The sequence below is a fragment of the Euprymna scolopes genome, chromosome 15, assembly GCF_053919585.1.
Source record: "Euprymna scolopes isolate OS-2025 chromosome 15, ASM5391958v1, whole genome shotgun sequence".
NCBI lineage: Eukaryota > Metazoa > Mollusca > Cephalopoda > Sepiida > Sepiolidae > Euprymna > Euprymna scolopes.
The window spans coordinates 103028187-103040686 of NC_136496.1; the positions used below are offsets into that span (position 1 = coordinate 103028187).

General features: G+C 33.3%; 1 protein-coding gene across 1 annotated transcript in view; it reads right to left on the reverse strand.

The window, feature by feature from the left end:
* Positions 1 to 662, reverse strand: part of LOC145294048 (uncharacterized) — a 732984-nt gene extending 732322 nt beyond the window's left edge. Inside the window, exon 1 of the mRNA XM_080141036.1 lies at positions 1 to 662. This exon is cut by the window's left edge and continues 1538 nt beyond it. The gene's annotated coding sequence lies outside the window, so the exon portion shown is untranslated.
* Positions 663 to 12500: the final 11838 nt, after the last annotated feature.

A 12500-nucleotide genomic window follows, 5' to 3' on the forward strand; every position in this document is an offset into this window, starting at 1 on the left:
ATATATATATATATCTACCTCTCCTCTGATCTGCCTCCACGGCTAGTAACTTCCCTACTTACTGTCGGCTTACCCACATCTGGCTTCGTTGATTATACATCAAGTTATGATAGAAACATAACGATCAAACACATAGGGTTAGTAGTGGTAGTAGTAGTAGTAGTAGTATTAGTAGTAGATTTTTTGTTGTATTAGTAGTTGCAAAAGTAGTATTTGTATCTGTTGTTGTTGTTGTTACAACCACAACGCCATCATCAGCAGGAGTAGACTTTTGCAGTATAAGTTGTAATAGTTGCCGTAGCAGCAGTAAGCGCAACAAGAATGAAGCGCAGGAAAGAGAGCAAGAAAGCACACATAAACATACACACTTTTCAAACGGAGAACAAAAGTTATATATATATATATTCATAAATATATATAATTGTATATGTATATATATATATATATATATGTATATGTCTATGTGTGTAAGTGTGTGTGAGGGGTGTGTGTGTGTGTGTGTGGTAAACGATTACTGTGGTGCAAAGCTGAAAGAGCCCAACAATGGCGGACCGACTATCAACGTGAAGTGGAAGTCGCTGGTTTCCCCGGTGCGAGGGTTGCGTGTGTTAGCGGGGTTTTGAAGTTAAGTTTTGTGCGTCGGTTAACGTCACCGGCGATGAGAAGGAGAGTGGCGAACTCGCGCGGCTAACACGCACCACGCGCTTCGTTTGTAACTCTCTCTCTCTCTCTCTCTCTCTCTCTCTCTCTCTCTCTCTCTATTACTCTCTCTCTCCCTCTATCTATTTTTGTCTACTTCTCTTTCTTCTATTTCTATCTTTTCTTTTAATCTCTCTAAACCTCTCTCTCAATTTTCTCGTTTAGAATATCTCTCACACACGCACGCACGCGCGCGCACACACACACGCATATATTTATCTGATGATTTATCCAAAAAAGAAAATAACATCAATAATAAAAATTCGTCAAGCTACAAACACTATAAATAGTTTTCCTCTCTCTCTCTCTCTCTCTCTCTCTCTCTTTCTGACTAAAAGTAATTAAAAATTCCATGAGCATTCTTTCCTAAAATCACCAAACTTTGGAATAAATTAACCCTAGTCGTATTCTCATTGGCAATAACGTTTTTTATTCAAGTCTAATGTAAATAAATTTTTGTTGAGCTGCCATCTTATATCTTACAATAATCTTGTATATAAAACGTTGATATATGTAGTTTGTTTATTGCCAACTGACATGCATAACCCTTATCTTCGAGTAAATTTCTGGCCTTAATAAAACAAACTTTTTGCATAGCATACTGCCAACATGAATATATATATATATATATAGATATTAGTTTTATTTTATTTACAAATTCCCGAGGGAGTATCTATACAAATATGATGTTACAGAGTCTTAGCTTTGTACGACAGCTAAGTCTCTCTCTCAGTTCAAAATGTTGAGATCCAGCAACAAGCAAGAGCAAGATAGCCAGCAACAAATTAAACTGCAGACCAGCTTAATGCGGGTACTGGTCTTCCACTTCATGGTTTTTTAAATCAGAGATTTGCTTCTCCTAGAAAGGTTGCCTTCACCATGGCTTACGGGAGCCCTCTCCACCCCAATATATATATATATATATATATATATATATATATATATATATATATATATATATAAAATGAAAATTACAATTGAATTTACAAAAATGATCCAAGATGGTAAAATTAAAGTAAATTATAAATATTAAAGAATAAATATTTATAAACTTATCTCAGCCAGATATAAAAGCTCGATAATACCAAATAGGAAATAGAGCTTATAATATGAGCAAACAGTTTATAAAATATGTTAAAAAACACTTTGAAATGAGTTAAAAACATATTTAATTTGAAAAGGAAACACTAGATAAATGGATAATCCTTAATCCGCGGAGTTTCGAAGAAATACTCTCATTCTCACCAGAGGGTAGGAATTAGCAAAATGCAGGATCGGATTTTGCATGCAGAAGTATTTGATGAAACAACAAATAAGTCAAAGATCTTACTTGAAAACAATATATATATATATATATATATATATATATATATATATATCGAGTTTTGCTGTTATTTCTCTAGCGATATAAATATTTAAAACTATTATAGTTATCTCATTTATCGAACTATAATAGGTATTAGATAAATATTAAGTAACTTTTTATGATTTTTATGATCTGTTGACTTAGTGTTTCATGTTTACACAATCATCAGTCTTGGAAATTATAATTACTGTTAGTCAGGTGATTCAAACCCAGTCATGAACATAATTTTGGGCTGGCATTCTATCTCAAGCCCACCGGAATTAATCTGACAGAAACTGAGCTACTTCGTTGATTTTTTATCTGTCATGCTGCGTTACTGCTCCTGGACAGTCTTAAGAAGTTATTCCCCGTATGATTCACCTTCTCTTGTGTCACATCTCCTTGGTCGAAAGAAAGTAAATAACAACGGTTCTTGGCAATTATGGCCCCGGAATCATGACGTGTACTTCTGTAATAACGTTTTGCTAATACACTTTTTGTTAATTATACTACTGCGTTTGCCTTACTGGTATGCAAGGCCAAGAACGTATGCAGAACGAAATGAAACAAGTCAATATCGTGATTCACGACATTCATTTATCACAAACTTGTGATCACTAACGCAAGCCAGTCGAGGTTTCTTTCTCAACAACTAGTCCGGTAGAACCTTGATCATTGTTGTGGTCTTTTATCTAGCAGGCTAGGGATATTAGTCCTAGATAGTCCTAGAAGCTGCACCCTCACAGGTCTTGCCATCCATTTTTGAGGTAGAGTTAGATTATTGCTAACTGTCTAAAGTGCCCGAACTGTGAATGCCGATAGGATGCCCAGATAATTTATGAAATGAAAGAAAGTCTCTGTTTATGGGGCACTAGTTTGATGCCCCCTCTACAGATCTCATATCACATCTTTCTACGGTGTGATTAAAGTAATTACCTAGTCGCTCAACTAATTTCAGTGGTCTCGGTGACCATGTACCTGCCGTATATCAAAAGGAAATGTTCTTGGTGAAAAAGAGACACATTTTATAAACACATACGGTTATGAGCTTTTTGCGTTACCGTCTTTTCCAGTTCTTTCAGTTAGTATTGCTTATTACTGTATGCAACGCATACATAATTGTCTTTTCATAACGATTCATTGTGTTCACACGTCTGGGCTGTGTAAGTGATATTTGAATAATAAAAATATCCGTTTTATCTTCAACATATAAGTTGCCTTCAATAAGGTTTCAAACTTTTTTTTTGTACAGACATTTAAAATTGTCATAGACATTTGAAAATTCAGTATGTTATTGCTATACATCTTATGAGGTGACTAAATAACTTTTTATGATTACGGATTTAAATGAACACCTACACCAGGAATTGAAATACACCCTACTAAAGCTTGATTGTCACAGTTGGTGGATTTAAAAAATGCAATCTGGACGTGAGGACACGTTAGAAGAACGCTATGCAATAAATTACTGTATTACACTTGAAAAAAATGTCACAGAAACTATGGAATACTTCAGACTGCTTTTGGACTATCTTGCATGAATCGAACATCAGTTTTTGAATGGCATAAGAGATTCAAGGAAGACAGGGAGCCCGTGAGGGATGATGAGATATGTGGGAAGATTACAATAAGCATATGATAATTATAAAGAACTTTGCACGCTATTATAATTAGCATATGATAATTATAAAGAACTTTGCACGCTATTATAATTAGCATATGATAATTTTAAAGAACTTTGCACGCTATTACAATTAGCATATGATAATTATAAAGAACTTTGCACGCTATTCTAATTAGCATATAATAATTATAAAGACCTTTGCACGCTATTATAATTAGCATATGATAATTATAAAGAAGTTTGCACTCAATTACAATTAGCATATGATAATTATAAAGTACTTTGCACGCTATTATAATTAGCATATGATAATTATAAAGTACTTTGCACGCTATTACAATTAGCATATGATAATTATAAAGAACTTTGCGCGCTATTACAATTAGCATATGATAATTATAAAGAACTTTGCACGATATTACAATTAGCATATGATAATTATAAAAAACTTTGCACGCTATTATAATTAGCATATTATAATTTTAAAAAACTTTGCACGCTATTACAATTAGCATATGATAATTATAAAGAACTTTGCACGCTATTACAATTAGCATATGATAATTATAAAAAACTTTGCACGCTATTACAATTAGCATATGATAATTATAAAAAAACTTTGCACGCTATTATAATTAGCATATGATAATTATAAAAAACTTTGCACGCTATTATAATTAGCATATGATAATTTTAAAGAACTTTGCACGCTATTACAATTAGCATATGATAATTATAAAGAACTGTGCACGCTATTATAATTAGCATATGATAATTATAAAGAACTTTGCGCGTTATTACAATTAGCATATGATAATTATAAAGAACTTTGCACGCTATTACAATTAGCATATGATAATTATAAAGAACGTTGCACGCTATTACAATTAGCATATGATAATTTTAAAAAACTTTGCACGCTATTACAATTAGCATATGATAATTATAAAGAACTTTGCACGCTATTACAATTAGCATATGATAATTATAAAGAACTTTGCACGCTATTACAATTAGCATATGGTAATTATAAAAAACTTTGCACGCTATTACAATTAGCATATTATAATTATAAAGAACTTTGCACGCTATTACAATTAGCATATGATAATTATAAAGAATTTTGCACGCTATTATAATTAGCATATGGTAATTATAAAGAACTTTGCACGCTATTACAATTAGCATATGATAATTATAAAAAACTTTGCACGCTATTACAATTAGCATATGATAATTATAAAAAACTTTGCACGCTATTATAATTAGCATATGATAATTATAAAGAACTTTGCACGCTATTATAATTAGCATATGATAATTTTAAGAACTTTGCACGCTATTACAATTAGCATATGATAATTATAAAAAACTTTGCACGCTATTATAATTAGCATATGATAATTATAAAGAACTTTGCACGCTATTACAATTAGCATATGATAATTTTAAAGAACTTTGCACGCTATTACAATTAGCATATGATAATTATAAAGAACTTTGCACGCTATTACAATTAGCATATGATAATTATAAAGAACTTTGCACGCTATTACAATAAGCATATGATAATTATAAAGAACTTTGCACGCTATTACAATTAGCATATGATAATTATAAAAAACTTTGCACGCTATTACAATTAGCATATGATAATTATAAAAAACTTTGCACGCTATTACAATTAGCATATGATAATTATAAAAAACTTTGCACGCTATTACAATTAGCATATTATAATTATAAAGAACTTTGCACGCTATTACAATTAGCATATGATAATTATAAAGAACTATCAGGTATTGAATGAGAATCAACAAATATTCCACCCTTTCATTGTTTTCTTGTCATCAAAAGTGATGAAATCGCACATTTTTTAATCAAATCGATTGATTGCATGCTCTAGCGCCCTTAGCTAGGAGGAACCCCGCCCCCGAAGTCTACCGGAGGAAACTTTAGATACTTTTCTAAAATGAGTTAGTCAACAAGTGATTGTAGTTTACATTGCACTGTAGAGAATCTACTATAAATTTTATAAAATTATCTGGCTTTTCATAAAGTTTAAATTTCAAAAGTCAAGTAACATGATTGAATTGTGCTTTAAATTGACATTTATTTTGAATGCAACCCGTCTTATAAAATCAGAACTGTTGATTTTATGAAATTATTTTTCATATCACCAGTTAACGTAATAAATAAAGTATCAGGGTATAATTGTGCTGTAAAAAAGAAACATTTATTTCTTAATAGGCCCTATCATATAAAAGAATCCACAGTTGATTTTATAGGTTGGGCCTTTCTGCTTGTGCTGTTATCAAACTTTTCAAATGCACTTATGATGTTAGGTTGTGTAAAAGTGTTAACTTTGATCCAAATCCGATTTCCTTGTTTTAAACAGATTTTTTTGATAATCGGTTATCGATTTTCGACACTTATCAGACGCATTCCGATACAATACGTACGTAAGAACACCCTCAGACACATCAAGTACCTTTGTGTGAAATTTTTAAACATATCAATCTAACCGTTTCCGAGTCTTTAAGGAACACACACACAGTTCCTTTTCTATAACAGTAAGTATAGATAGAAAGATAGATGGATAGATAGATACATAGATAGATAGATAGATAGATAGATAGATAGATAGATAGATAGATAGATGGATGGATGGATGGATAGATAGATAGATGGATAGATAGATAGATGTATAGATCGATAGATAGATGGATAGATATATAGATAGATGGATAGATAGATAGATTGATAGATAGATGGATGGATAGATAGATAGATAGATAGATAGATAGATAAGGATTCGGTTTTTGAACGTCCTCACATCCCTTTACTGATATAATTTTAATATAATCTTTAATATAATAACGTTGGTGTGCCTCATTAGAGTTCAGTCTAGTCATAGAAGCCGTTGTTTATCTTAACATCGTACTACCAACCTACAAATTTCATCCAGAAAATTAGAGATAATCCATCGGAGCACTAGGAGACACAATTCCCTATGTATAACTGCCTTCCTCAGAAGTTTGCTGATCGCATGAGGTGCTCCTTTCGTGGAATTCTGACTGCTCGATTCATAGCCAATTATGTAACCCATCAGTCAGCTAGTTTTCTCAGTTTTCGGCTTTGTATCACGTCTTCCAAAAGCGTTAAGAAAGGTTTTACTTGTTCAATGGAGCAACTAGTTATAAAGGCCTGAAGGCCACTCGAGGATAAGGGGTAATGAGTATTATGTGTTTAGTGTGATAACACCGTAGCGAGTGGCAGATTTAGAAATTGGGTGAGATTTGATAATTTACGGGGACGGCCCAACAAAAATTGGTTTACAGTGCCTCCTCACGGGGCAGAGTTAGACACCACGCTCGTTTTTTAACACGGATAAAAGGAGCAAAAATAAAAATTGGCTCAGTCGTGAAGGGTTTCTCCTCCATCGAGAGAGAACAAGAAATTGAAGTGTAGAATCTGAAGAACAGATACTACACGTTGAGTTATATATTTTTTTATTCACTCTAGAAGTTTACAAACAAAACAGAAACAAAAAAATTAGGAACAAGGCCACTAAAAAATTGAGGAGGGGGTGTCTATGGTCATCATCGTCACTCTGCCTTTAAACTTTGATCTTGGCCCTAAGGCCAAGAACGTCTCCTCTTATGGGGTTAAGGTTTAAAGTACAGATAGCTGGAGAGCAGGTTCGCGGTACAGAGTTCAACGGACGGGAAGTTCTAGGAAAGAAATTATTTTTATGAAATTTGCTTGTAGATTTAGGCACAGACTGAGAGTGGGGTAAACTGCTGCCAGTGGTTATAAATAGTGTCTATCTTTATGTGCGTGTGTCTGTGTGTGTGTGTTTGTGTGTGTGTGTGTTTTATCTGTGTGACTGAGTGTACGTAAGCATGTGCCCATCGCGAGAAAAAGGAAGTGGTCACCCATCCGTTCGCCTCTGTTGATTTAATCTACTCAGCTATCGGAACTATCAAAGACGTTGTAGGTTCTCTTTGAATTGATATACTAATGAGAATAGAGAGTAATAGGCGGGTATGTGTTTTTCCTTGTCTTTCGTTGCTCGGCCGAAACGAAAGAAGTAATCATAATTCCCCCTTACTTCCACCCTGACAACATTACGTCATCGCGAATCACAAGTAAATTAGAAAATGAACTTTTAAGGTCGCTTACGTTAAGAAAAATATTAAAATAAGGAAGCAAACAAGTGAAATGATTCTTTATATTTTTAAAAACGTATTAATCATGCATTAATCAATTACCATTATTGATAGAGACACGCTTAAGTAAACAATTCTTTTCATCTTTACAACATGATAGAATATATATATATATATATATATATATATATATATATATATATATATATATATATATATATACTAGCAAAGATACTCGCGCATCGCACGGGACTTTGCTGCCCACTCAGGTACGCGATTTGTGGGCACCTTTCCAGTAAGTGGATGTTGTATGAGGGAAGTAAACTCGATGCTTGAATCTTATCTAACACATTGAATACTGAAAAATACCACAATCAGATCATATCAGTTTTTCATCATATCCTTTTGTAGAACTTTTCATTGAAGAGCATCGGGGTTAACTATATTTCTGCTTATTTGATTTGGAGCCAGAATGTAGAGTTTTTCTGAAATTCCTGTCCGGCTGATGGAGACGTAGAACATACTGTGACTGAAGCAGTCTGATGTCAGGTCTGCGCCAATGGTTTTAAACGTCTTACCGTGACTTTTATTTATGCTCATTGCAAAACACACCTTCACAGGAAACATTTCTAAATAGTACAATTCCAACAACACCCCAACATCCCCCCGTCCGTCGCCCCCCCCTACCGCCCCAATATAAACAAAATGTTTTTTTGGGGGGAGGTCTCAACGTGTGGGTGCCCATGTTAGGTTAAATTATCATAGGAAAATGATCCCCCACTTTATTGAAACTAACATTTCTTCAAAAAGTCCCAGGGTCCAGGAGTTCATACCATGCAAACGGTAAATTTGCGACGGGTTTGATTATCAGATTTGGTGTCAGAAGAAAACAAATGTATTTTTTTTATCATAAAAATAATTATTTGCCCAATTTGTTGAAAGGAGACCTGGGCCCATTTTTTGGCTCGTTTGGCTCTCTTTGGTGTTTCTAGTAAATGCACGCGCGGCAATCTTGCTTGCCAAACTGTAATGAATACGTTGGATTCTGAATGTCTTCAAATATGAATAACTACTCGTTTGCACAAGGAATAAATGCAATATTCGTTCTCAGCGTCCCCCAAAACCTATCAAAGTCGACAATTCAAATGTGAATGCCGAGGGGTCGATAAAAAACAAAACAAAAACAAAAAAAAATAGATTTATGGTAATAATTATACCATAGCGATGTATGTGATATCATATATGGTAAAAAAAAATATATTTTTTATTAAATCTATATAATTATAAAATTCAAATGACCTTGTAACGGGTATTGTAACCCAACATCCGGTTTACGACTTCCGGTTGCGTATGCTTACATAAACATAAACCCATAACAGCGTAAACAAATAAACATAAATCTCTACTTTTCAGAATTTATATGCACACTAAAATATTAACGCTATTATTTAGAAATTATTACTTAACATGGGAAGGGTGGGGATGTTTTGCAACTATTCTGTATTACAACTATACTGTCGCAATTTTCTTGCAAATAAATCAACTTTAACCCGTTGACAACGTATTGTTTTACTGTGTACGTTTACAGCGGCCCAATTTTTTTTTTCGCGTTTAAATTATCCAAATAAACAATTGTTAATACTTTCTGCATTTTTTTTACATCGTTCATCTCCGTATTACGTTTAAGTTTTTTTAACGCAATTTACTTACAAAATACTTGCTAAATGCATTGAAAGAAACAGATAACTCAACGATCACAAATAAAAAAGGTTGGAACTCATGCAGAGTGTGATCCAGACGTAACTCAGCGCACGCGTGGCTTTCTCCGGAACATGGCGTCAACAGCCGGAGTAAACCGATCGTCGCCGAGAAAATTAAGCCGTCTGAAGTAACATAAAGCTGAACCAATGACAATGTAGCGCGATCGTTTTCAACGCCACGCGGGTTCGCGTGGGTTGAAAATTCATACGGAATACGATTTACGCACACACGCCATTAATAAAACAACGGTCCGAGGAAACAACAACAATATCTGTTTGAATATGGGAAAAAAGCAAAAAAAAAAAAAAAAAACTAAAACAAACTCTCCCACCCCGTTTTGTTTCAATTTTTCCAGTTTTCAGGTTTTTCCTTGAGAAAAAAAATAAATAAAAATAAACCCCCCAAAACAAAGATACTTTTTTTTCAATTTTTCTCGAAAAAAAGAAAACTTTGCAAAAACAGTATTTATTTAACTTACCTTTGAACCTTTTCTGGAACAAAAAAAATCTTTTACATTATTATTTAATATATATATATATATATATATATATATATATATATATATATAGTAAAAACAAAACAAAAGATATAAAATGTTTCTTTACAGTTAATAAAATTTTAAATTTAATGTAGGTTCGGCGACGCTAGGCTTCATTTCCTCAGCGACGTTCGGCTTACTCCGACTGTTGGCGTCATGTTTCGGAGAAAGCCGAGTGGACTCTGAGTTACGCCTGGATCACTCGCTGCATGAGTACCAAAAGTGTACTTAAGAATTAAGAATAAGCGAAAAAAAAAATTACCTCCGAATTAAAAATAAAAATAATAATTCAGCTTAGAAGAATATTTCGAAATGAAAACAAAAAAATATGTAATAAATATGTAATAACATGCTCAAAGAATTAAACTAGCACAAGTATTGGTTTTCTGGTTTGAAAATTAAAAGGTTTCAGATTTACGATAATAATAAGTAAATTTAAATTAAGTCAAATATAAATTGAAATGAAAATAAACTAAATAATTATATTTGAAACTATATTTTTAAATAGTACAATATTAACGAAGCTATTATGTCACATAAGTAATATAATCGAGCTAATTATTTAAAATGATTTAATTTAATGTGATATGCTAATAACTATAACTCAGTCGATATACATGTGATGTGAAAAATGCTATATCTAGAAGTTACGCATAAAAATAAATGTCTCCTTTGACAGAAGTATCCTACAATGGGCAATAATATTTCTTGACCAGAAGAGATGTACACCCACACTATAAACACTTTATATTTCTTTGATCATAGGGAGTTGTACACACAGAAAAACACACACACGAACGCTACTACTTTATATGTATATATATATATATATATATATATATATATATATATATAGTCTTGGGAGTTTTTAACATTTAAAACTATACCAATTTTTTTTTTCATTCGTTAGAAAACTATTTAGTCAGTAAGTTATTTAATCACCTGCAATCACTGCATCAATTTGCTCTCTCGAATTCAATATAGTACCAATAATAATGAATTTTTTAAGGGATCATCAGTTTAGGGACTATACAAAAAAAATTGAAAGTCCTGCAAATCAACATCGACACGTGGGAAGAACTTACTCTGCCAAGGCTGAAGTGGCGAAAGTGTACGTGAAACTTGTGATGCTCATGAGAAAAAAAAAACAGGCTGACAATCTGAAGCGAGAGATTCGAAATGGTTTCACTGACGGTCTTAAGCCTGACACACACACAGAACTGGAAGTGGGTCACTATTGTACGAGTGCTTCTGTCAAAAGCTGGCAACGTTAACCACCTTAAGTCACACAAAACTCATGTTCAGGTTTACTATTTGTCCGGACCAAGCGATCTGTTTCATATGCAGCAGGATTTGCAAGTCCACTGCTGGTTTGAGAACGCATATGATTGTTCATAGAAATAACCTTCAGCCTCCAAAGGAAGTTAACTCAGCGGAAATTGGTCAATTTGTATATCACATTGCTTCAAGATGTTCAGATCTGCGGCGGAACTGCACAGTCATCTGAGATGACACGGACGAGGAGATGGGGGGGAACTCAATATGACGGCGATCATCTGGAAAGATACAACAATAATCATTATATATATATATATATATATATATATATGGATAGATAGATAGATAGATAGAAAGATAGATATATAGATAGATAGAGAGACACAAAAAGAAAGTGAGAGGGGGGATGTTTTGCTAGTAAAACCGGGAAAGTTATAGGCTGTTGACAGAGAATAGGCGGCTTCATGCAAAATTCATTGGTTTATATATAGCAAACGTTGTACTCAGTTTTGTCATTAAATACCAATATTATTAGTCCATCATAATCACTTACAATGCATAGAACAGATGTCAAAAGTCAACACAAATTTTCAGGCAGATCGTCTCAGTAGTTTCCTAGAAAAAATGTAACGAACAGATGACGAACAATAAGTTTCCACACTTTTTGTATGCGCATTGAAAATTGTCGTAGACCCTTGGAAATTTAGTATGTTATTGTTATACATCTTATGAGACGATTGACCAATTTTTATGATTTCAGGTTCAATTTAACAGCTACAGCAGGAATTGGAATGCACCCAACTAAAGCCTTATTGTTACAGCTTATGCATTTCAAAAATGCAATCTGGACGTGAGGACATTTCAGAAGGAAGATATGCAATAACATTCTGTTTTTAACCTGGAAAAATGACACATAAAATATGGAATGCTTCAGACAGCTTTTGGACCACCTTTCATGAATCGAGCATCAGTTTTTGAGTGGCATAAGAGATCAAATGAAAGCAGAGAATCTGTGAGGGATGATGAGAGGTCTGGGACGACTAATGGATCTGTACATCATAGCTGACTAAATAAAGAATTTCA